The sequence below is a fragment of the Paroedura picta genome, chromosome 18 (assembly GCF_049243985.1).
Source record: "Paroedura picta isolate Pp20150507F chromosome 18, Ppicta_v3.0, whole genome shotgun sequence".
Classification (NCBI taxonomy): Eukaryota; Metazoa; Chordata; class Lepidosauria; order Squamata; family Gekkonidae; genus Paroedura; species Paroedura picta.
This window is the reverse complement of record NC_135386.1, coordinates 14,845,194-14,867,102: the sequence shown is the minus strand read 5'-3', so window position 1 is coordinate 14,867,102 and position 21,909 is coordinate 14,845,194. Positions and strand designations below refer to the sequence as shown.

The 21,909-nt window shown below is 45.5% G+C and overlaps 1 protein-coding gene across 7 annotated transcripts in view; it reads left to right on the top strand.

The window, feature by feature from the left end:
* The first annotated feature begins 2,304 nt into the window (after positions 1–2,304).
* MEF2A (myocyte enhancer factor 2A) overlaps positions 2,305–21,909 on the top strand; it is an 89,862-nt gene continuing 70,257 nt past the window's right edge. For 3 of the 7 annotated variants that reach the window (XM_077318024.1, XM_077318021.1, XM_077318026.1), the window contains exon 1: positions 2,306–2,713. The gene's annotated coding sequence lies outside the window, so the exon portion shown is untranslated. Of the gene's footprint in view, positions 2,714–21,909 lie in introns of all 7 variants that reach the window. The other 4 variants (XM_077318022.1, XM_077318020.1, XM_077318025.1 and 1 more) reach the window with 2 other exon arrangements.

Genomic DNA, 21,909 nt, shown 5'->3' with positions numbered 1-21,909 from the left:
TTAGCTGGGGGAGAAGAACAAAAGTAGAGAGCTTATCTTCATACAGAGAGGAATCAGATCTAGTTATCTCGATGTGGGAATGAAGACAGGAAGAAACAAGTAAACAACTTTTGCCAGGGTGTTTTTTTAAGAGCTGGGGAGAACTTCATCACCTGGATAGAAGAGAAAATCCTGGATTTTTTAGGGCAACCTGATAGGGGGTGTCAGGCTCCAGGTGGGACCTGGGGATCCCCAGGAATTACAGCTCGTCCCCAGGACACAGAGGTAAGTTTCCCTGAAGAAAATGGATGCTTTGGAGATTGGACTCTACAAAATTGTACCCCAGTGAGAAAGCTGTCTTCTGCAGGCTCCTTCCCCAAATCTCCTGAAGTTTCTCTACTTGAATCTGGCAACTCCATAACCATTCTCCACCAAAGTCCTGAGGGGATCTGACCCAGGAGGGTCGTGTTTGCAATAGGGAGGGAGCTGAGGAGGGATAGGATGCCAGATAATCTGCCCTCTGAAGCTGCCATTGCTTACAGGGGAATTCATCTCCCTATTATGGAGGTTTGTAGCAATTGGGAGACATCTGGGCCTCATCTGCAGGTCAGAAACTCCACTGCTGAGTCCTCATTCTGCCCCCCCCCGCCCCCCCCAAAATCTGGTAACTGTTCATGACACCAAAGTGCAGATGAGAAAGGAGCTGAACTAGGAGACCATGTCTTCTTTGTCAGGTATTTGAAAATGCTGGTACTTTTCCCCACTGCCTGCCAAGGCAACAAGCACACCTGACAAACTTTATGTAGATAAATAGATCAAGATGGGCAGCGTTGTGTCTGTAGTTATGCTGAGGACCAAGCTTGAGGTCCAAGGTAGGATCGTAAGCCTGTGCTGTAACTGACCAAGGCACAGCTAGATCCCGCCTGCCAGATCTAGTCAGTTTAAAGCAAAACTGACCAATAGCACGCCTGGGTGGAAAGAACTATTGTGGAGCTTCTATATATAAGCCGGTTGTGGGTTTCTTTGGTTCAGTTCAGTTCTTTTACCATACTGGGGTCCTAATAAAGAGCTCAAATCACTTCTGGTGTTTGGTCCCACCTCTGAAACCACGAATTTAACAGGTCTGTCTGTAGCACTAGAAAAGAGCAAGAGGCCTGGCCATTCCGCACGTGTGTACTGCTTGTGTACTGGGATTTTCCTGTACGGGACGGGAAAATCTACTTCTAAAGTGTACTGAAAATGCATTATCCAGTGAGTGCAGAATGCTGCCAGGCCCACTGTGAAGACTAACCGAATTTGTGGCAGAGCAAGAAGACCTGAAGAGATGAGCAGTGACTCAGGAAAGCCCCTACCCTGCCCTAAATTTTGGTAGTCTTCCAGGACCACAAGTTGCGTAGGCCCAACATGGGCCAAAGATCTCAGTGCAAACACGGGAAGAGATTTGCAAGGATTGTGGATATTTATTCTATTTTGCACGTTTCTTTTCATTGGGGAAGGGGAAAGGCTGCCAAAGCCGGAGGCCCCAGTGTGGTTGCACTTTGCACATGCCTCACAGAACTTTTGTCAAGAAAAACCAGCCCAGATTAAAACATCCTAACGCTTTAAGAGGACTTAAAAAAAAAAGCATTTAAAAGAATCAGGCCGAAGTCCCCGCCACTAAACAATCCTTTATTTGTTTTAAAATTAGAAATGGGGAGGGACGGGTTCTCCCTTTTAAGAGGAGCGACGTGATTGGCTGACGGCCGGCGGCTGTATCAATTCCAGCCAATCAGCGCTCTCCTGTCAAAATATGACACCTCCGTGTTTCCGAAAGATAAAGCCCGTGATTGATTAGCGCGCGTGTGAGGCGCGTCATTCACGTGTTATGTGTTGGGCGGATTGTATTTAAAGTACTTCTGGTTACTGAGGAAAAGATCTCAGGGAAATAAACCCCTCCCAGGCGCTCATGGCAGGTTCACAAACTCTGAAAGCATGCCAAAGCGGATGCGCATGCGCCTCCCCTTCAACCCGCGCTGATGCGTCACTCGTTCCCTGGGTGGGGGAAAGAGGCGTGCAGGCAGCTTCGGGCGCATGCGCAAGGCCCTTGACACTCTCAGGACCCAGGCAAGGACGGTTCGGGCAGCGTGCCAAAGCACTTCCACGTTCCGATTGGCCGCTGGTTACCCTGTGTACATTTTTCTGATTGGACCCGCCGTCCTGTCAAACATTGTCAAGGGTAACCGCCCACCAACGTTCCTCTGATTGGTCGAACACGTCTTCAGCGTTCCCTTTCTGGCCCCTGATTGGCTCTCGGTGTCTAGCCACTCCCACCACGCCTCCCAATCAGCTCCCGGCATTGCCTCGACGGCCGTCAAGAGCATAAGAAACCGAGCCGCTCCCCGCGGCTCAAGCCGATATAGTCCCGCGGCCGTTGAGCCGTTTTTAGTGAGGAAGGGTCGTTCGTGTAGACACGACTTCGGCTTTTTTCTCTTGCGGGGGGCGACCACGACGACCCCGAAGCCGCCCCCTTGTCCTCGGCTCGGCCAGAGTGTCAACGGCGGTCCTGTGGGCGGAAGGATATGAGAGAGCGGCGCGAGAAGTCACGAAGTAGTTCCGGCAGCGCGGGCCGCGTCGCCTAAAAATAGCGCCCTGTGAATATCCGTCCGCCGGTATCAGCCTCAGTTGGGGAGGCGGCGGCGGCGGAGGAAGAAGGAGGAAGAGGAGGAGGAGGAAGAGAGCGCGGAGGGGCGGGCGGGTGAGTCTGGGGGCGAGTCGGGAGGGAGGTTAGGGGGCTGGGGACGCCTTCCTACCCCCCTTTAACTCAGGGAGGGAGGGGGGCGCCGAGGGTCTCCCGGGGAGGGCGGGAGGTTGGCATGGGGGCCACCCTTTAAGTCCGAGCAGCCAAGCAGTGGGAGGCTGGCGGGGGTCCGTGTCGGCCGTGCAGGGTCTCACCAGCAATGTGGACTGGCTTCTTGGGGGGGAGGAGGGATAATGCATGCATGCATGCATCATTTTGCTTTTTTTTTGTAGCTTGGGAGGCTCTTCCTCCCCGGGGTGGCTTGCAAAGTGGAACCAGATCAGAGAAGATCGCAGAGGCAGCCGACGGACAAGGATACCATGTTCCTCTCTGGCTTTCTCTGTGTGCATCTGCGCACACACATGTTTATGCACATGTGTGTGTGTGTATATGCACGCACACATATATTTATATACGTGTGTGTATATATGCACACATACATGTGCGTACTCACAGATATAGGCATATTCAGACACGTGTGTACTAATCTTTTTGGAAGAGCCTTCCTGTTGCCTGAATTGGGAGGGGTATGGAAAGAACTGCATGTGTATTTCCCCCCTTGCTTCGTTTGTACTCTTGCTTTCCTCCCCAGAGTGGCTTACAATCGGACTCTCTTAGCTTGAGCTTCACAAACCGCCCTGTGAGGTAGGTCAGGCTGAGGCTGTGTAAAAGGATTCAAGGTCACCAGTTGCTTCCATAGCAGAGTGGGCATTCAAGCCTGGGTCTCCTAGTTCCTGGCAGGAAGCTCTAGCTGCTATACCACGTTGGTCCTTTATTACATCCTGCAGTCTAGAGAGACACTGAGAAACCTGTACATATTGAGGCAGGTAGGTGACGTTATTTGTTTGACTCTGTCGTCTTGTGTGAGTATGACAGAGAAATCTGATTTCTGTGGGGGAGATAGGTCTTCATGAAAGAGGAATCAATTTTTTGGAAGGTCAGGGTTTTTTGGGATCAAGGGGGAGAAAGTTAATGCCAGGAGCAAATGTATGTGGTGCTTCTTTTAAGAACTGTGCTTTGCTTCTCTCCCCCCCCCCCCCATAGTTGGAGCCAGTGACAGTGTGGCGTGGTATAGCTGGCTGGTAAAAAAATGAATTCTGCTTTTTCTGTAATGTTAATACTTTATGTGGCATCCATGCCACTGCTAGTCTACTAGCAGCTTTAACAACATTTATTTAGAAGGCTGGCTGTGTTGGTCCGAAGCAGCAGAACTAAGTTTGAGTCCTGTGGCACTTTTAAGCTTTGAAGAAAACTTTGTTGGTTTTAAAGGTTCCACTGGACTCAAACATCTGTGTAGCCTATAAGGATCCCTGTTTCATTTAGCTGTTATTGACTAAATCAGCTAATCATCTGTAATGTATTTATTCAGAAAATTCTTATAAACATTGGAAGAGAAATGTGTCTTCCAGATTAGGGGGATACCTTTTGGGGGTGAAGGGGTAAAGAATGTCTTTTAAGAAGTCTGACCCTCTTTCCTCCTTCACCCCAAATAAGATTTTTTCCTCATCAGAATATTTTAGTCGAATTATTGCTGTTCTTGTGTTGGTTTTGCGGTGCAGAAAGGACCCTTTGAAACTGTATGTTGTTTCCCATTTCCCCCCAAAATGGATCCATGTAGTAAAAGTCCTTGTCAAATACCTCCCCAGGGCTCCCTTTTTGGGACAGTGTGCAAAATGGGAGTCTTGGTGAACATTTCAAGCAGCGGCTTCTGAGGGCAAGAAATGTGTGTCTGTGCGGGGATGCAGAGGAAGGAAGGAAGGATGTAGGCTGTCTTGTTGACAGAATCATGTTCCTTCTCAGACTGTAAATTCCTCTCACATGGTATCCTGGAGATATCCTTTCTGGTTTCTTCCTTCCCTCTGCCTCCCTCATCTGTGGACTGCAGGGCTGGGAAGAGTTAATTATGTTCAGGGAGAGTGGAAATGTAGAAGCAAGAGGATGTAGAAGATCTGTTCTTTCTCCCTTTCCCCTTTCAGCCATAGGGGAGGGGGAGTCTTGGATGCCAAGTGTGGTATGTGGAGAGATTGGGTATGGAGGGCTGGCTTTTCATTGTTGGAAGAATCCTGGGAACTTAATGTGCCTTCCTTTGTGGGGGGGGGGAGGGATGAGAAATTGGATGGCATCAGTCAAGCTGGCACATGAAACATAGTGGGTTGGATTTAGGTTGAAAGAGAGAGCAAGCAGGGGAAAACCTTTTAATATGGCTAGGGCCTAGGAAATGTATATGTGAGGGGGTATTTTTCTTCAGTATTTCTATTTGTGTTTAGAGCTCTTGATTAATGGTAGGTTTTTGGCTGGAAGTATTTTCAGACATATCGTAAGATCAGTGCCAATCTCTGCTTTGGAAGGAATTGATGTGAAGTCCGCTGTGATTGCTTCTGTCAGTGTAGGGGCTGCTTGCTAACTTCTGAAAAAAGGTTATACTTCAAGAAGGCAACCTAGATTCTGAGTCCGTTGGCACCTTTAGGACCACAAAGTTTAATTTTGGGTATAAGATTTGGATGCACGAGCACTTCTTATGTCCAGAATATAAATTTGTTAGTCTTAAAGATTCCGCTGGACTCAAACTTTGTTCTGTTGCTTCAGATAAACACGGCTACCCCCCTGAATGTATTTTTAAAAGTTCATTTTAATGGCTAGGGCAGAAATAAAGGACTCAAAAGAGTAGAATTTTCCCCTGTCACTGGAAAACAAACTTCCCTGGCCCATAATGTACAAAGCTAAGACTTCCCCAACACCCTGTTCCTGTTTATATAGGAATCCTGATAAGTGATGTACAGTGGTCTTAGCAAATTAATGACATGTTGATACACATTTTTAAAGGCAAGGGCTGCTTACTCTCCCCAATAAAAAGCGTAATAGAAGTATTTCTAATTAATAATATTTCAAGTCATAGGTTTTGTCTCTTTATTTAGCTGTGCAATTTTTCTTGCAAAGCATTTACTTAGGGCAAGCGAAAAAGGAGAACTAAATTTTCCATGAGTGGGAAGCAGTCTTCCTGCAGCCAATATCTCATGCCAGGCATACATGTCACTTGCCCGTTCCAGAAATTTTTAATAGGCAGTGCTACAGCTTCCCCTCACCTGTCATAAAGATGAAGCCTAGTAGAAGAATACATAAGGTCTGCAGAGGGAGAGAGGTAAAAAATGGCTGGAAGAAGACTGATTAGACTCCAGAAGGGGTGGAATTTTCAGGCCAGCTAAGTGTTAACTAAGTGTTAACATGTGGAGCAGATTTTCTCAACAGGGGTATTGTGAAACCCTGGGGGTTCCTTTATGGCCCTGGAAGTGTTTCACCAATTAGGTGGGGTTTAATTTTTTTAAAAAAAAGGGTGATATGACCATACATGGTTATGTCAACCTGCCTCCCCCCCCCCCCAGGGTCAGTGATGGGCCTGGAGCAGGTGGGAGGGGAGGGCCCCTAGTCATAATCCTTATTGGCTAAGGCTCATCACGGTTAGTAGCAATTGTAGTCCAGAGACGTAAGTACTCTCAATTTAACTAAACTGCATTGGGGGGGATGGCAGGGGTTGATAAGAGCACCGGATGCCTGCTTCAGCCCTGTTTCCAGCCCAAGGGAGTAGGCTGCTGGGAGGGCTGGGCTTGTCACATCTGAAGGGAGTTTCTGGGTGATGTCATCTCTGTTGACATGTGACTTTTGGGGGTGTGGCAGGGAGGTATGGCCTGCTGACATCACTTCCAGGCTTCTTGAGTCTTGAATGTTTCAGGGGGTTCTCAGTTGTCAAAAGGTTGGCTTAGCAAATTAGGAGGGGAACATGATTCCTAGGTGAGACCCCCACTTTGCCTTAAAGACAGCCAGGTTTTATATAAAGTGTAAAGGAATGATGGCACTTTAGTGTGTGTGTGTTTTGCTGTGGGAACTGAAAATATGCTCCTTGACTGCATATCAAGGTAAAGATTTTTTTCTGCAGAAAGATTGCAATTTGTGTGGTTATTTGCTGGTATGTAGACCAGTGCCAAGGCCAAATGGCTTACCTACCGAGTTTGTAACCATTTACAATAGCTATACAGGTTAAAAACCACTAAGGCTGTCTTAGGATCTGAACGTCAGTAATTGGAAGATTAACGTGCATTTGGAGCTTGTAAATAATGCGAAGCCTCCTTGGATTAGATGTTGGGAAGGGGGAATAATATGATCTGAGGGACGTGGCTTAGGGGAAGATTAAGAGATCGCAATGCAGCCAGAGGACTTTGAGTGACTGTTTGCAAACACATTTCCTGTGTCGCATCTTATCTGCAGAAGGATGAGCAAAATTAAGGGAAGGTAACTGTGATGCTTGGATACATTGTAAGGTGTGATTTGGAGCAAGTTCAGAAATGGATTTGGGGATCAGTCCTTGTGAAAGTAATCTAAAGTAATTTCTCCAGCTTGGGATACAGTTGGGGTGGGCCAGTGAGAATAGTTTTATCCTCCTGCTTATTACAAACAAAGTAAATCGAATGAAAATCTCAGTATGGGATTATGGGAAGGGTGGGAGAAGGCCAGTGTCCTCCAATCTTGCAAGCCGGGATTGATTACCCGCTCCTCCACATGCAGCCTTGGGCTCGTCGCAGACCTGACAGTGTTGTTCCAACCAAGCAGTTCTGTCAGAGCTCTCTCAGCCTCACCTCCCTCACAGGATGTCTGTTGTGGGGATACAAAAGGAAGGGGATCGTAAGCCGCTTTGAGACTCCGGGCAGTGAAAAGTGGGGTATAAATAAAACAAATGCAAGCAGGACTGCTGTTGGGCCAGTGAGGCTCATGCTAGAAGTGAATTTATATGAGAAGAGGGGACAAAAAGTATGGGAGGGAAGAAGAGGGTCATGGGGGAGATTCAGGAGGCAAGAGTGGCATGAGCCAGCATAGGATGATGTCTAGAGCAGCCTTTCTCAACCAGGGGTTTGTAAAGTCTTGGCGTCTCTTGATGGCCCCGGGAGGACTTCCTGAATGGGTGAGGGTTAATTAAGTTTTATATATTTCTGACATTTGATAAACCTTTATCAGTGATATGACTATGCATGGTCATGTCTTCTTGCCTCCCCTGTCCCTAAATGGCCAGTGATTGGGCCTGCAGGGGGGTGGGAGGGGGAGGGGCCTCTGATGGGCGTGTCCACAGCTATGCTTCACAGCCATATTCTGCATGATTGTTCCACTTCTGGGGTTTCTCGATGCCTGAAGAATGTTTCAGGGGTCTCTCAATGGTATCCAAGTTGAGCAAGCCTGGGTTAGAGTGCTAAGCACCAGGTCTGCTGTGGAAACTCTCCGGATGACCTCGGACCAGTGACATACTCTCGGCCTAACCTCCTTCACAAGGTTTTTGAGGGAATAAACTCAAGGATATAGCTTTGGGTCCCCAGTGAGGAGAAAGGTGGGGTAGAAGAAGAAGAGGAGTTGATTCTTATATGCTGCTTTTCTCTACCCGAAGGAGTCTCAAAGCGGCTTACAATCACCTTCCCTTTCCTCTCCCCACAACAGACACCCTGTGAGGTGGGTGAGGCTAAGAGAGCCCTGATATCAGTGCTGTGGGCAGCCCAAGGTCACCCAGCTGGCTGCATGTAGGGGAGTGCAGAATTGAACCCGGCTCGCCAGATTAGGAGTCCGCACTCCTAACCACTACACCAAGCTGGCTCTCTGAATTAAATAAAATATAGGGTTGCATATACTCAGTAACGCCGTTTCAGGTGGCTGTGATGTTCAGAAGCGAGTCATGACTCTGCAGCGTCGAGATCTTACTCGGAGAGGGTCATGTGAGTTTTCGAATGCCTTTTTCATTAGTTCTGTTCCCTCAAAGAAGCTTTATTTTTAGCTGCTCCCTAAACTGAGCAGTTGGAAGATGATTTAGCTTAAACCACTTCAGTCATTTGCTTAATGGGCTTGGCCATCAAATTGCTTTAGCCATTGGTGGTGGAAAGTGTCATTAAGTTGCATCTGACTGACGGTGACCCTGTAGGATTTCCCAGGCAAGAGAGGAACGGAAGTGGCATGCCATTTTCTCTCCCTCCATAGCAACCCTGGACTTCATTGGTGTTTCCCCTCCAAACACAAACCTGGGCCATCCTTGCTTAGCTTCTGAGAGTAATAATTCACCCTTTCTTTGCTGGCATCTTGTATCGCTATAACTGTCATTACCATGTTCCTGCTTATGTGTATTTCACTGGTGTGCACATTACTATCATGTTAGCTTTACCATTTGGGCAAAGAATGCATAGTTTAATCTGCCAGCATATTTGGTATGAAGGACACAAGAGAGCTTGATCTTGAGTTGGTGGACTCTTGCAGCTGATGTGCATAATTTGACCTTGGCATGGTTGTGAAAATCTGTGAAATACTACTTTCTAGCATGTTATGACTTCTAATTGCTTTTCAGTAATTTGTTAACTTGAGCCTACTATATTTAAACCATGAAATCTCATGGAAGAGGCTGCTTTCCCTTCCTCATGTCTTGCCTGAATTCCATTTCTTCCATTTTTATGGTCTCCGGTTTTTGAGTCTTCTACTTCCAAATCTCTGTACAGATAAGGCATGGGAAGAGAATGTGCTTCTATAACCATATGACGGCTCAAGTCCCCTGCAGAGTGTTCTGGATGTCATCGATATAACAATAAAATATAGATAAAAACATAGATACCTAATAGTAAAAAAAAACACTTTCCTTACGTTAGCTTCCTTGTTGACAAACAAAATCACATTTTTTCACAGTTGCTTTTAGCTTGCATTTCAGAAGGCTTTATTTAAAAAAAATACAAACTTATTTCCTTTTGAGACTCTACCTCAGGGGTAGTCAAACTGCGGCCGTCCAGATGTCCATGGACCACAATTCCCAGGAGCCCCCTGCCAGCGAATGCTGGCAGGGGGCTCCTGGGAATTGTGGTCCATGGACATCTGGAGGGCCGCAGTTTGACTACCCCTGCTATACCTTGTCCAGCATTATCCTTAGGAGCTGTGTTTTGATCTCCCTGATTTCACCTTATTTGAATTTGGTATGGGTGTAGCTATAGAAATGCAAGCGGTACCAATCCCTCTCTGTATGTACCTAGGCGACCTTTGAATACCCCAAATTAATACAGACATTCTGCTGTAGCCTGTTTTGACCTGCTAGATCTCTGTTGTGGTGGTTTAAGAATCTTAGTCTTCAGTAGAAGCCATGTATGAGGTAATAAAGGAGATGCATCAGAAAGCTAATGCCTGCGAGTGAATCTATTGAGCAGAAGAACAGTATCACTAATGCATCTCTCTGCCCTTGTTAATAAAGGACAGCTGGAATGAACCCCTGCAGCAATTTTAACCACATGAACATCCCCCCCCCCCCACACACAACTGGCAATGTTACATGGAACAAATTGTTAGGAATGCTGATGTGTGAACAGTTCCAGTGTTGTGGCACCGGGGTTCTTTCTGCCTGACCTTTCGGCTTTGAAAATGACTGTAGGGAGTGCCCAGGGTTTGGGGATTAGCAGGATCAAGGAGGAGGCGGAACCGGGTACTTGGGGGGGGGGGTCATGGTGAGGAGCAAATTGCCGAGAACTAATTACTCATCTGCCTCGCTGGCTTTATTTGCTCTCTGTTTCCTTATTTTGTAAAATAGTCGCTGTGCATGTCCGCTAACCATGTTTGTGAAGCGAGCTGTGTAATACGGATACGGTATATTCAGGTTTGCCTCATGCTGATGTAGGAAAAATTACCTTGAACGTAGAGATTTTAAGTAGGATGATAATGGAGCAGATTGCTGAAAAAGAGTTTGAACCCAATAATACAGTTTTTTGTTTTTTTGCTTTATGCAGAACTCTTCTTAATCTTTTGGTAAACTGTTGTTCAGTTGGAAGTGTGCATCTTGGAGGCATAAGCTGTAACTTAATTTGCATGTGGTATAAGACCATAAGAAGAGCCGTATGGGATCAGCCCAGTGGTCCATCTAGTCTAGCATCCTGTCTCACAAAGTGGCCAACCAGTTCCTCTGGACAGCCAACACCAGGGCATAAGAGAAGAGCCCTGCAGGATCAGACCAGTGGGTCCATCTAGCCCAGCATCCAGTCTCACAAAGTGGCCAGCCAGTTCCTCTGGACAGTCAACAGGGCACAGAGGCTGAGGCCTCCATAAGGATAGCCCAGCTGGATCAGACCGGTGGTCCATCTGGTACAGCATCCTTTTGCACACAGGAACCAGCCAGCTCTTGTAGAGGTCTGGCAACATTGCCTCTGAACTGTAAGCTTCCCTCAGTGACTATGGCTAGTAGCCACTGATAGACTTCCATGAGTCTGTCACCTTTTAAAGCGGTTTGTTTGTTTGTTTATTTATTTATCCATATGATAAATTCTTTATTCTTGTGGCGGTGAATGACTTGCCGGTATGTAACAGCATGTAAGCCATCTTAATGTAGTGGTTAAGAGTGATGGCTTTGAATCTGGACATGCAGCCGGCTGGGTGACCTTGGGATAGTCACGGTCTTATTAGATCTGTTCTCATAGAGCAATTCTGTCAGAGCTCTCTCAGCCCCCCTCCACCCCCAACCTCACAGGGTGTCTGTTGTGGGGAGAGGAAGGGGAAGGGGGTTGTAAGCCGCATCACGACTCCTTCAGGTAGTAAAAAGCGGGGTTTAAAAACCAGCTCTTTGATGTTCTTTATCCAAGCCCATCTTCCTCATTTCTGTTTGAAGTGTAGGGTATTGTAATTGACTTGTAATGAGGCATGGCTTCCTCCCAAGGGAATCTGCTTTAACAAACAAAAACATAAACGCTTCCTGAAATTTACTACTTGTGCTGGTCTAATTTAGAACGGTGTTTGCCGTAGTATCTGTCCAGTGAATGAGTAAAACCTGGAAATAGTTGAAAGTAAAAGCTGCACCGTGGTAGTTGTATTCTTCCATGTGATATGTAGCATACCGTGTGGTAGCCAACCTTAGCTTTCTGCCTGGATTTCCTCCCCCCTCTCCCGTTTTTAAATATTATAAGGCTTTTTTGAGATACTGCTTATTTAATGATGGGAGCTCATGAAGGGGCGGCCAAACGGTGGCTCTCCAGATGTCCATGGACTACATTTCCCATTTCCCAGCTGGCAGGGGCTCATGGGAATTGTAGTCCATGGACATCTGGAGAGCCACCGTTTGGCCACCCTTGTCTAAAGTATCTTGTTTTTCAACATCCTGCCATTGTATAGGCCTGTGTCTTTTTAGAAATGTAGACAGAAATGCCATTTACAGAATGCAGTAGAATAGGGGTGGCCTTCCTTGGGTATCATGAGGTGAAACGGGAGAGATTTGTGTCATTTTTGGCCTATATTAGCTTGCCCTTCTGACAGACGTGACAGCTGCAAGCCAGATCCACTGTTTTGTCATTTTTCGGTCGCGTTACATTGATGAGCGCTTAATAGATGTATCATGACTCTTCTTGAAATGCCATCGTGATTACAAACAGCAGCGTTGCTACTCCGTCGGAAATGCAGACAGACTGGCAAATCAACCCTCTTTGTGAATCGCATCGAGGAGAATTGGCCTGTTCCAGAGTCGGTTTGAAAGATGTGCTCGTTGGGCAGTTAGAACTTTGCAATTGCCTGTTTAAAGCGATTTAGAATACAGTCAACATTTGGGTGTGGGGGATAACAGCTTCCTTGCTTACTATCTTGGCGTCCATATTCACCAGTAGAATCATTGTCTGGGACTTCCAGACTCTCTGCTGTACGCTAGTCACCAGTTCCCCTGGGCATGTCTGGAAGCTAGCACTGGCGTCCTCTGAACTCCAAAATATATTGCTTTGTGTACTTCTTTCAACTCCCACGCGGCTTTCCAGGAGCTTAAATATGAAAGTGTATTGAGTTGCCCTTAGCATCTACCAATCCCTGTATCTATCAAATAAATTCATAATAGCCGGCTTCCTTCTGCATTTGAATGCCCCACCCCCATCTCATATGAACAAATGTGGCAATGTCCATTGATCAGCTGTCTTAATTGCTTCTACTTTACTGGGTTCTTGAGAACTTTGGGGGTTATTTAGGGCAGTCTCTCTGCTCCGATAACTAATTATCCTTCGTGAAGGCTCAGTTAGAAACCTAAAGGTTACAGTGCTCTGCTGGTGCAGATACCGTTGAAATGTTTGCATATTTAAAGTCTGAAAAATTCTACTGGGGAAGGAAAGGGCATCTGAATTCAAGCTTGCATGTGTATTTTTATTACTTCGCAGTCTGTAGACTTGCATCGGTTATTACTTCTGTAACAGGCAGCACGGAGGAGCGTGGTTCTGGGCTGGGGAGCTGGCTGTGATCCCATAGTACTTCAAAGCAACCATATGGGCATCACTTTTGTCAGGTGCATGGCATTATACCATAGGAAAGTGGCTCTTGAGTTACTGTAAGGTAAAGGTATCCCCTGGCCAAGCAGCGGGTCATGTCTGACCCTTGGGGTGATGCCTTCCAGCGTTTTCTTGGCAGACTCAATACAGGGTGGTTTGCCATTCCCTTCCCCAGTCATTACCATTTTATAATTGGCCTTTGGCGGAACTGAAGCATCGGGATGAAGGCTGAAGCCAGTGTGTTGAAACCATGTTATGGTGCAAAGTGGTTCAAGAAGGATGGTTTTCCGAATTTCATAGGCTGGTTTTCTAGGAGCCCCATATTCCATTGGAGCAATGAGCGCCCTTCCTCCTCTTGGCTCAGAGCTGAAGAGGACAATAGATGTTTTGGAGGTTCCTCCAGATGCTGGCAGGAGTGAACTTCTGCTCTCCCACCGGCCATTATTCTGGGAACCACCGGTGGGATTTTCTTTGGATGTGCTCTGTTTTAAGATATATATATATGTATATATGTATATATATATATATATATATATATATACACACACATATATACACATATATACACACATACATACACACACACATACACACACACATACACACACACACATACACACACACATACACACACACACACACATACACACACACACACACACACACACATACATACATACATATATACATACACACACACACACATACACATACATATACATATACATATACATATCTTAACACAGCCCGCAGCGCGGGCACCGTGGACTAAATAAAAGGATAAGGGCTTGCGAGGCGGGATGTGTCCATGATGAGGAAGGGTGCCAATTGGCCCCTTCCTCTGGACAGACTACTGGAGGGACCAATCAGGAGGCACGAAGCGCCTGCCGATTGGTCCCTCCGAGTCCCCGCCGGAGCAACTGCGAGCCGCGCGCAGCCACGGAAAACGGTGAGTTGCTAGCGCCCGCTGTATTCGTTATACAGCGGGCCTTATTACTAGTGTGTGTGTGTGTGTGTATGTATATATATATATATAAAATTAGACAAAATAATACGTAATCAAAGGAACTTCCAAAGCTTTGAGTCGCAAAATAAAGATCAACTTGAAGATACATTGAAAACAAGGAGCATGAAAGGTAATATATAATAAAAGGAATTTCCAAAGCTTTGAATTGCAACATAAACATCAACTTGAAGATCCATTGAAAACAAGTAACAGGGAAGAATGGTTCATCATGTTGGATAACAATCAGGCATCCATTGGAGCTGTTGGAAGTACAAAATTCCGTTTTTAGCTGTTTTATATTGCAAGCTTTGGCAGTGCTGTTAGGTTTAATACAAAGACTGCTTTATGTTGGTTTTTTTTTTATTTGGTCTTGGGGGTGTTTTTGGGGGGAGCAGCTTAGATTTCTGGAGCGTGGTAAACTTTGGTCGCCTTATGAAAACTCATCATGATGCCATTTGAACCCTCCCCCCCAGAAGGTCAGGTGTGAGCATGCATTTGGTCTGGCTAATAAGCTCAGCCCAGACTTGAGGGCCTCTGGTCTGCTGTAATAGGTCTTTTCAGAAAAGAACTTTCTACACTTGCTTTGGAATCCGCTGGATCTTCCACCGTGGCTCAGAATGTGAAGAAGTTTAGTGGAAGGGAACCTTAATCATAGAGTCCGTTTTCAGAGCCATGTCTTCGTTAGGCAGTGTTAAATTTGGAACATTAATTGCCATGCTTCATAATCTCGTTGTGAAGACAACACATGACGAGGAGTTTGCTGAAGTTTTTAAATATACCATTGTCAGAATACAATGATTTCTTATCCTTGAAGTTTGTGAGGCCATCCCCTTTCTTTGTGCCATTTTGTGCTCATGCTTCGGTGACACTTCCTTATCTATATTAACTTTTCTCCCCTGAGCATTCTGCACAGTGTATACCTTCTGTCCATACATGCTTAGTTGTACGTGTTCAGCCATACAACATGGGTAGTATTTTTATTGCACCTTGTGGAGATTGGTCTGACTTACATCATTGTAAGATTTTGCATTTTACGCATTCCTTTGGCGAAAAGCAATGCTGCACATTCTTTTGGCAGAAAGCAATTCTTGAATCATTTGAAAAAAGATACATATGTGCCTGATGAAGAGTACAGGAAGGGTATCTGAAAATAAGGAAGTGACTTGGATCTTCCAGCAGAACTGCCATAAATTCATTAAGGCTTATATGTTGCCTGGTGGTACAGAAGCATCTTTTGTTCAGGGAGTAGAAAAAGAAGCTGGGCGAAAGGGGCTTGTTGAAGTGGGTGTGCAGTGGATATTGTTGTTGTTAGGTGTGAAATCGTGTCTGACCCATTGCGACCCCATGATCCTCCAGGCCTTCCTGTCCTCTAACGTTCCCCGGAGTCCATTTAAGCTCACACCGACTGCTTCAGTGGCTCCATCCAGCCACCTCATTCTCTGTCGTCCCCTTCTTTTTTTGCCCTCAATCGCTCCCAGCATTAGGTTCTTCTCCAGGGAGTCCTTCCTTCTCATGAGGTGGCCAAAGTTTATAGCCAAGCTAATCCTTGAAACAAATACAGATGATTGTTACAAACCACTTTGTATCTTGGATATAGTGTTGATGACAAAGGTCCCTTGTGGGTGTGTTGGGTAAAGTGTCAGGGGAGGATCTGAGATGAAGACTCTTCGAAGAATCCTGCAATAGAGGTCATGGAACACTTCATCTCTTTTTCATTATAGCTTGTGTAGATCTGAATTCTGAGAGCCTGACGGTGCTTTTCTGTTTGGTCTGCAGTCCTGATACAATGCCACGGGGTGTGATGCTGTCCTCACGTTAAGCTAGTCAAGCAGGCTGGTCCATAATTCACTGTGATGAATCTAAGCTGCCGGAACGGACTGCATTATCGGAATTTATCTCCAGTTAGCGTCTGAGTAACTCTCCAATTAGGTCTGTTGAAGTTTTTCCCTGCTACCGAATGTTTTTGCGAAAAAGGAGCGACGTGCGAGTTTCACTTATTTCAAGCCGGCTTAACAGCTGGGAACGCACCTGTGCCTCAGAACGGCACATTACTCACCGCATGTTGTCCTGCGGTTTCATGTTGTGAATTCCTGTTTCAGTCTTTGTACTTTTGAAAGAAGAAAGGAGAGGCAGTCCAGCAAGAGATGATAGCAAGCCCACCCTTGACAAGTTTGGCTTTATGTATGTTTGAATGTTTGAAAACGGTAATGACTGGGGAAGGGAATGGCAAACCACCCCGTATTGAGTCTGCCATGAAAACGCTAGAGGGCGTCACCCCAAGGGTCAGACATGACTCAGTGCTTGCACAGGGGATACCTTTACCTTTACCTATGTTTGAATACAGGGTTTTTTAAAAGTTAGATTAACCAGCAGCAGTTTAAATGGCTTGCTGTGTTCAAGCCCATTTTGAAGAGGCAGTTTAAAAAACTTCCTGTTAAGTGCAAGAATCACACTTATGAATCTACTGCCAGATCTTTCAGCTGGAGATGCCAGGGACTGAACCTGGGACTTTCTGCATGCCAAGCAGATGCTCTGCCACTAAGCCATGGCCACTCACCTGTACCTCAGCCACATTGAGAACATTCTGGGTATCACTCTCCCCTTCCTGCCTTTGCAACCTGGGAGAAGTTTTTGATCAGATATCCGAAAACTTGGAGGGAAATGGGGTGGGTGGATACTCAGGGCTTTTTTCTTCCAGTAGAAAAATTAAGAAAATAGGGAGCAATTAAAAAGAACAAAAATGCTTGTGAAATACTTTCATTTTTAGAATGAGTAAAAATACTTAAGAGAAGGTTTCTCATACCTAAAAAATGCATAGCTTGAAGAGAAATCTGAGGGCTGGTGAAGCTTAGTTTCCCTTTTGGCCATTTTTCTCCATGCCTCATGTTACCACTTTCTTTTGTCTTGGAACAGCCTGACTTGGCTGCTTTACCAAATGGCCCTCTCCCAGCTGCCTTCACAACTAGAGACACAACAATACCTTGAAGTCCAACGTGTGTCTTGCATCCAGTTTTTTTTTTCCTTGCCGATGCAGGAGAAACAGGAGACCACTGTGGCCGGCACTTCAGCTGCTGGCAACTTGTCATTCATCAACTTGATACTTCAGCTGCTGTAGCTCTTCAAGGAAGTAGATAGCAAAAGAATTAGGAAAGCAAGTTAATCTGGGGTCTAAGATCTTTTAAGTAAGCTGAATTTGTATTATTAAACCTAATTTCGCAGCGGCTACCAGCCCAAAATCAAAGCATAACTAAAAGGAGACACCTAATGGAATGGGCTTACATTATAGTGTGGGGTTTGAGATTTCCTATGATAGCTGAATTTGAATTATCTAGCATATCTATGTAGTGACTTCCAGCCTAAATTTAAAGCATAACTAAAAAAAGGTTTCTAGCTGAGGAGGTGTATATATAACTAACGAAAAATATTTTCTATTAATTAATGAAGACTCCATTTTATTATTTCTGGTATCAACAATGTATACTTATATATATTTGTTTCCCTTCTTTCCGTACAACTAAGTATTTTTTTTCTCTTTTTTCCCTTTTTCTAGTGAAAATGTGGAGGGCTCTAGGACTATGTTAAGTATAAACTGTTTATGATTGTTAAAACTATCAGAAACTATGCAAACAAATGTTGAAATGATGGTAACAAAGTAGACTTCTCTTTTTAAATGTGGTGCAAACGTGAAAAAGTCTATAAAAAGTCTATAAGCTTTGGGTAAAAGTCCATAATATTGTAGCCAGTCTATAATCTTAAATGGAGAGAAGAGGGTTTGTAAGATTGAAACAGGGAACCAAAATGTTTTTCCACAGCGCTTCCTAACCCACATACAGAGCTTCTTCTACTATGCGACGACGGCAACAAAACTAGAATTGGCCAAGAAATGGAAAACGTAAGAACTACCCTCGACAGAAGACTGGGTGAATAAACTAGCTGATCTTACCAAGATAGCCAAACTGACACTAAGAGGCCTTTCAAGAATAATGGGGCCCTTACCTGAACTATTTACAAAAGGGATTAAAAATGGGGAACCAAGTGTATCAAATGAAGAGTATAGCTCTCCTTTTCTGTACTAACAATGTAGATTGCATGTATCTCACTGTTTTCAACTCTGGAAAATAAAATAAAAACTTTCTATAAAAAAAAAAAAAGAAGAAGATAGGAAAGCATTGCCAACCTGAAGGCTCTTGGCAGCGTCCCATTCTCCTGCTTGATCAAATTTACAAGACTTTGGCTGCCTTGCAGGCTGAAGGCTATTAAGGCATCGGCTGGAGTGTTACCTTCACATTTTACACCTGTGTACTTAAGCTCTGCATCAGTGATCTCCTGTCTGGAGTTGGGGAGTCCTGGGGTGGTGTGGAGTTAATGCGAGGGATCTACGAATTCATATGCACACTAAGCATTGTCACTGTTATGTCCTCGGCATTCGAAGGTCATTAGGTAATTTCTCAAGTTCCAGATTCTCATTGTGGGAGCTCTGCAATTTTTTAAGGATGTTGGAACCACAGCTGCAAAAGTCAGATTCTGCGGAAAAGTTAAAAAGGTTTGTTCTTGCCACTTAACCACAAAGCCACCTCTGCTCATCTGTCACTTCAAACACCCCATAGGACGCCATAAGTTGGCTGTGATTCGGTGTTTTCCACCACCGCAGAATTAAAAGCAATTTGTGTTGTGTAGGCCTGTTATTTATTTTCACTTATACTCTGATTCTCTTCCCAATGGGGTTTAAAAAGGGCTTACGTTACTCTCCTCTGCATGTTATCCTCACAATAATGTTGTGAGATGGATTAGTCTGAGTGTGTGTGTGTGTGATTGGCCTGAGGCTATGCAGCAGGCTTCCATGGCGGAGTGGGGGGAATCGAACATGGGGGTACCAGATCTTAATCTGACACTCTCCTCTATGTGCTAACACTGGCTCTTGTAGAGATGCCCTCAGACCTCACATTATTGTTCAGCTGCCTTTATGCATACCTAGTCTGGAGTGAGTTGGAGGAGGAGGAGAAGGGGAAAGCTGTGCTAGGGATGCCAGGTTCCTGGTAGGAATGGGTCCTGTTTCCCTGTATCCAGCTAATTGGAAGCAGGGACAGACATAACTAGGTGCACTCAGAGGGACTCAATTGCCGATTCATCATGTGAAGTTGTTGGTAGGTGGCATTCTTTTAATCATGGAGCTCTTGGGATATAGAGAAAGCCATTAAATATATAGACATGAGCCAAGTTCTTTGTTTCCTTTCAAAGAACTAAAATAACTAGGATAAGAACTGTGCAGTTCACCCCCACCCCCACATGCCTTCCAGGGTTAAGTTTTCTAATCTGTATTTTAGGAATCAAAGCATGTAACATTTTAGAGTGGTCGTCCTTAAGCTTAATTGTGCAGACTAATCTGGGCGTCTGTTTTTCTTGAAGTATAATGTGCGTTCCTGTTGACAAGCAATTTTCTTGATTTATAATATTGCTAGCAATTAAAAATGCTCTGCAGTACTTACTTTCCAGTAAATAGGTTTTTCTTTCATATTTGTTCTACTTCATTGGGGAAGTTATCCAAAGATGGTCAGGTTGCCCCTCTGCTGGCTCAGGTAGGGCTATTCAGATGTAAATGCCTCTCTGAATGGCCAAGGGCTGGCTTCTCCAGCTCATGGCTAGCTCCCCTCACCTCCAACAGAGAGGGTCCATGCTTAATTTAATTAAGTTTGGAGTTAGATTAGATTTCCAAGGATGTACTTTGCCTCGAAGCATGTCGGAGGACAAGTCTTCAGGAGCTGCATCCACCAGCTGCACCATCGTGGCAACCTCAAAACCAAAGGAGGAGTTGAAGGAGGCTCCTGACACCTTGCCTGAGGTTTCTGGATTTGGGACTCAGGTGTGCACTTGGCAGCTGTGTGCACTTGGCAGCTGTGCTCTGTTAGCCCCTTGAAGCCTCGAGGGTGGGTTTGTCCGCAATGCAGAAGCAGAGAGGGACCACGGTTCCCTGCCGGTCAGATCGGTCTGACCCCCAGGAAGGCCCCCGCACCGGAGGGTTGAGGAAGTGCAGCTTGCAACCAGGATTTCTTTTTTAGAAATAAAATCTCTGATTTCCGAGTGCCTGCTTAAACTATCATTAGCATAGTGCATCGATAATGTTGATGCTTTATGAAAACAAATAAAAATTAAACCACTTGTCTTCAAGGTAGAGGGAGGAGAGAGAGTGGTTGGGCAATGTAGTCCAGTTGCCAGAAAATGGGCTGGATGTGGGGTGAGTGTGGGAAGGAGAAAAGAAAATCCAACAAACATTACCCATAAGGAAAAAGGGAACTCAAAATCGCCTTCCCAAAAAAGATTGGGATAAAAATGGTCTCAGAAGAACTGGACACAAAAATACACGTTGAAATCTAGGGCCCTGAGCCCACAATAGAAAAAAAGAACCTGGGCCTAAAAGACTAGGGTACGGCTGCATACAGTTTTAGGTACAATGCCTGGACTTTGTGTGTTTTCCTATCTATAATCTTGTTATGAAGGCAGTGAGGTCCTTGGATTTCATTGCTCTTACTTTGAAGTAATGCCCACTCTTTGCTGTGTTTTGCATCCTGGAATGTGTGCATACAGAACTGTAATTTAAATGAGGTTACTTCAGACTAAATTGCCTATGAACTCTGCTGCCACAGTTGAATTCACAAGAACAAAACTCATTAAAAAAATTCATGGTGTATTTTACACAACTGGGACGCATTAGCACAGGGCTTAAATGCTAGAGCAGTTTTAAAATGAGTCACTTGGATGTCATTTGCCGTGAGTGCAATGCATAACAAGCTTGGTAGTACTTAAGAGGTGCCCAGCTGGATCATACCAGCGGTCCATTGAGGGCAGCATCCTGATGCGCCCTGTGGCTGACCAGTTCATCTGGAGGGCCAGCAGCCGGTCATAGAGACCAGAGCCTTCTCCTGATGTTGGGATCGAGAGGTTTGCTGCCTACGCCCCAGCTGCCCCTCACTTTGGTTTCTCCCCTTTGCCTTGAGCATACTCATGTGAAGTCACTGCCTAGCAACAGACCCCTATTCTTTAGCTCCTCCTGCTTCCGTATTATTTGATGTGCATGGTTCTCACGCCCCTCTCCTGTCAGCTTGCTGCTTTATGCTTTTGCTTCCTTATGCTTCATCAGATGCTCATCAAAGGGCTCGACTTGGTAGCCAGGCATTGTTTTTCCTGCACTACTTTCACTGAAGCCTGGCACTCAGATTTTGAACTTTGTCCATGTCCGCTAAGGAGCGTGGCTGTTACTGCCTTCGACCGTCATGATCATTCTGTGATTTTGGTGCTGCCTAGTCAGACTCTTGGTGATCCTGTGGCACAGCCGCCACCACGATCCTCGATCCCGCACCGGCTGAGGGATTGCAGATTGTGGCGGCAGCTGGAGTCAGACACTACTGAACAGCTGACAAGTCAGACTCTACATGTAAAGCATCTGCAAAAACCTGTCCCCTACGACCCCTTTTTGATTTCTTGCGGCAACAGTTTAAGAGCTCCCCTCTGGATTCTTGCACATGTTTAAAAAAAATACCAAGTCAAGAAGAGGCCTAAAAACACTCAAAAAAAAATGCCATCTTCCCCACACAATGGCCAGCCAGTTTGTCTAGGGCAGGGGCAGTCAACTGGCGGTCCTCCAAATGTCCATGGACTACAAGTACCATGAGCCCCTGCCAGCATTTGCTGGCAGGGGCTCATGGGAATTGTAGTCAATGAACATCTAGAAGACCACAGCTTGACTACCCCTGGTCGAGGGGGCCATCAACATGGCAGAGAGGCCCACACCTTCCTATGATGTTGCCTCCAGCATTGGTTGCCAACACCAACCGGCTAAGGATCCCTTGCTCCAAAGAAGCACATTTGACCTC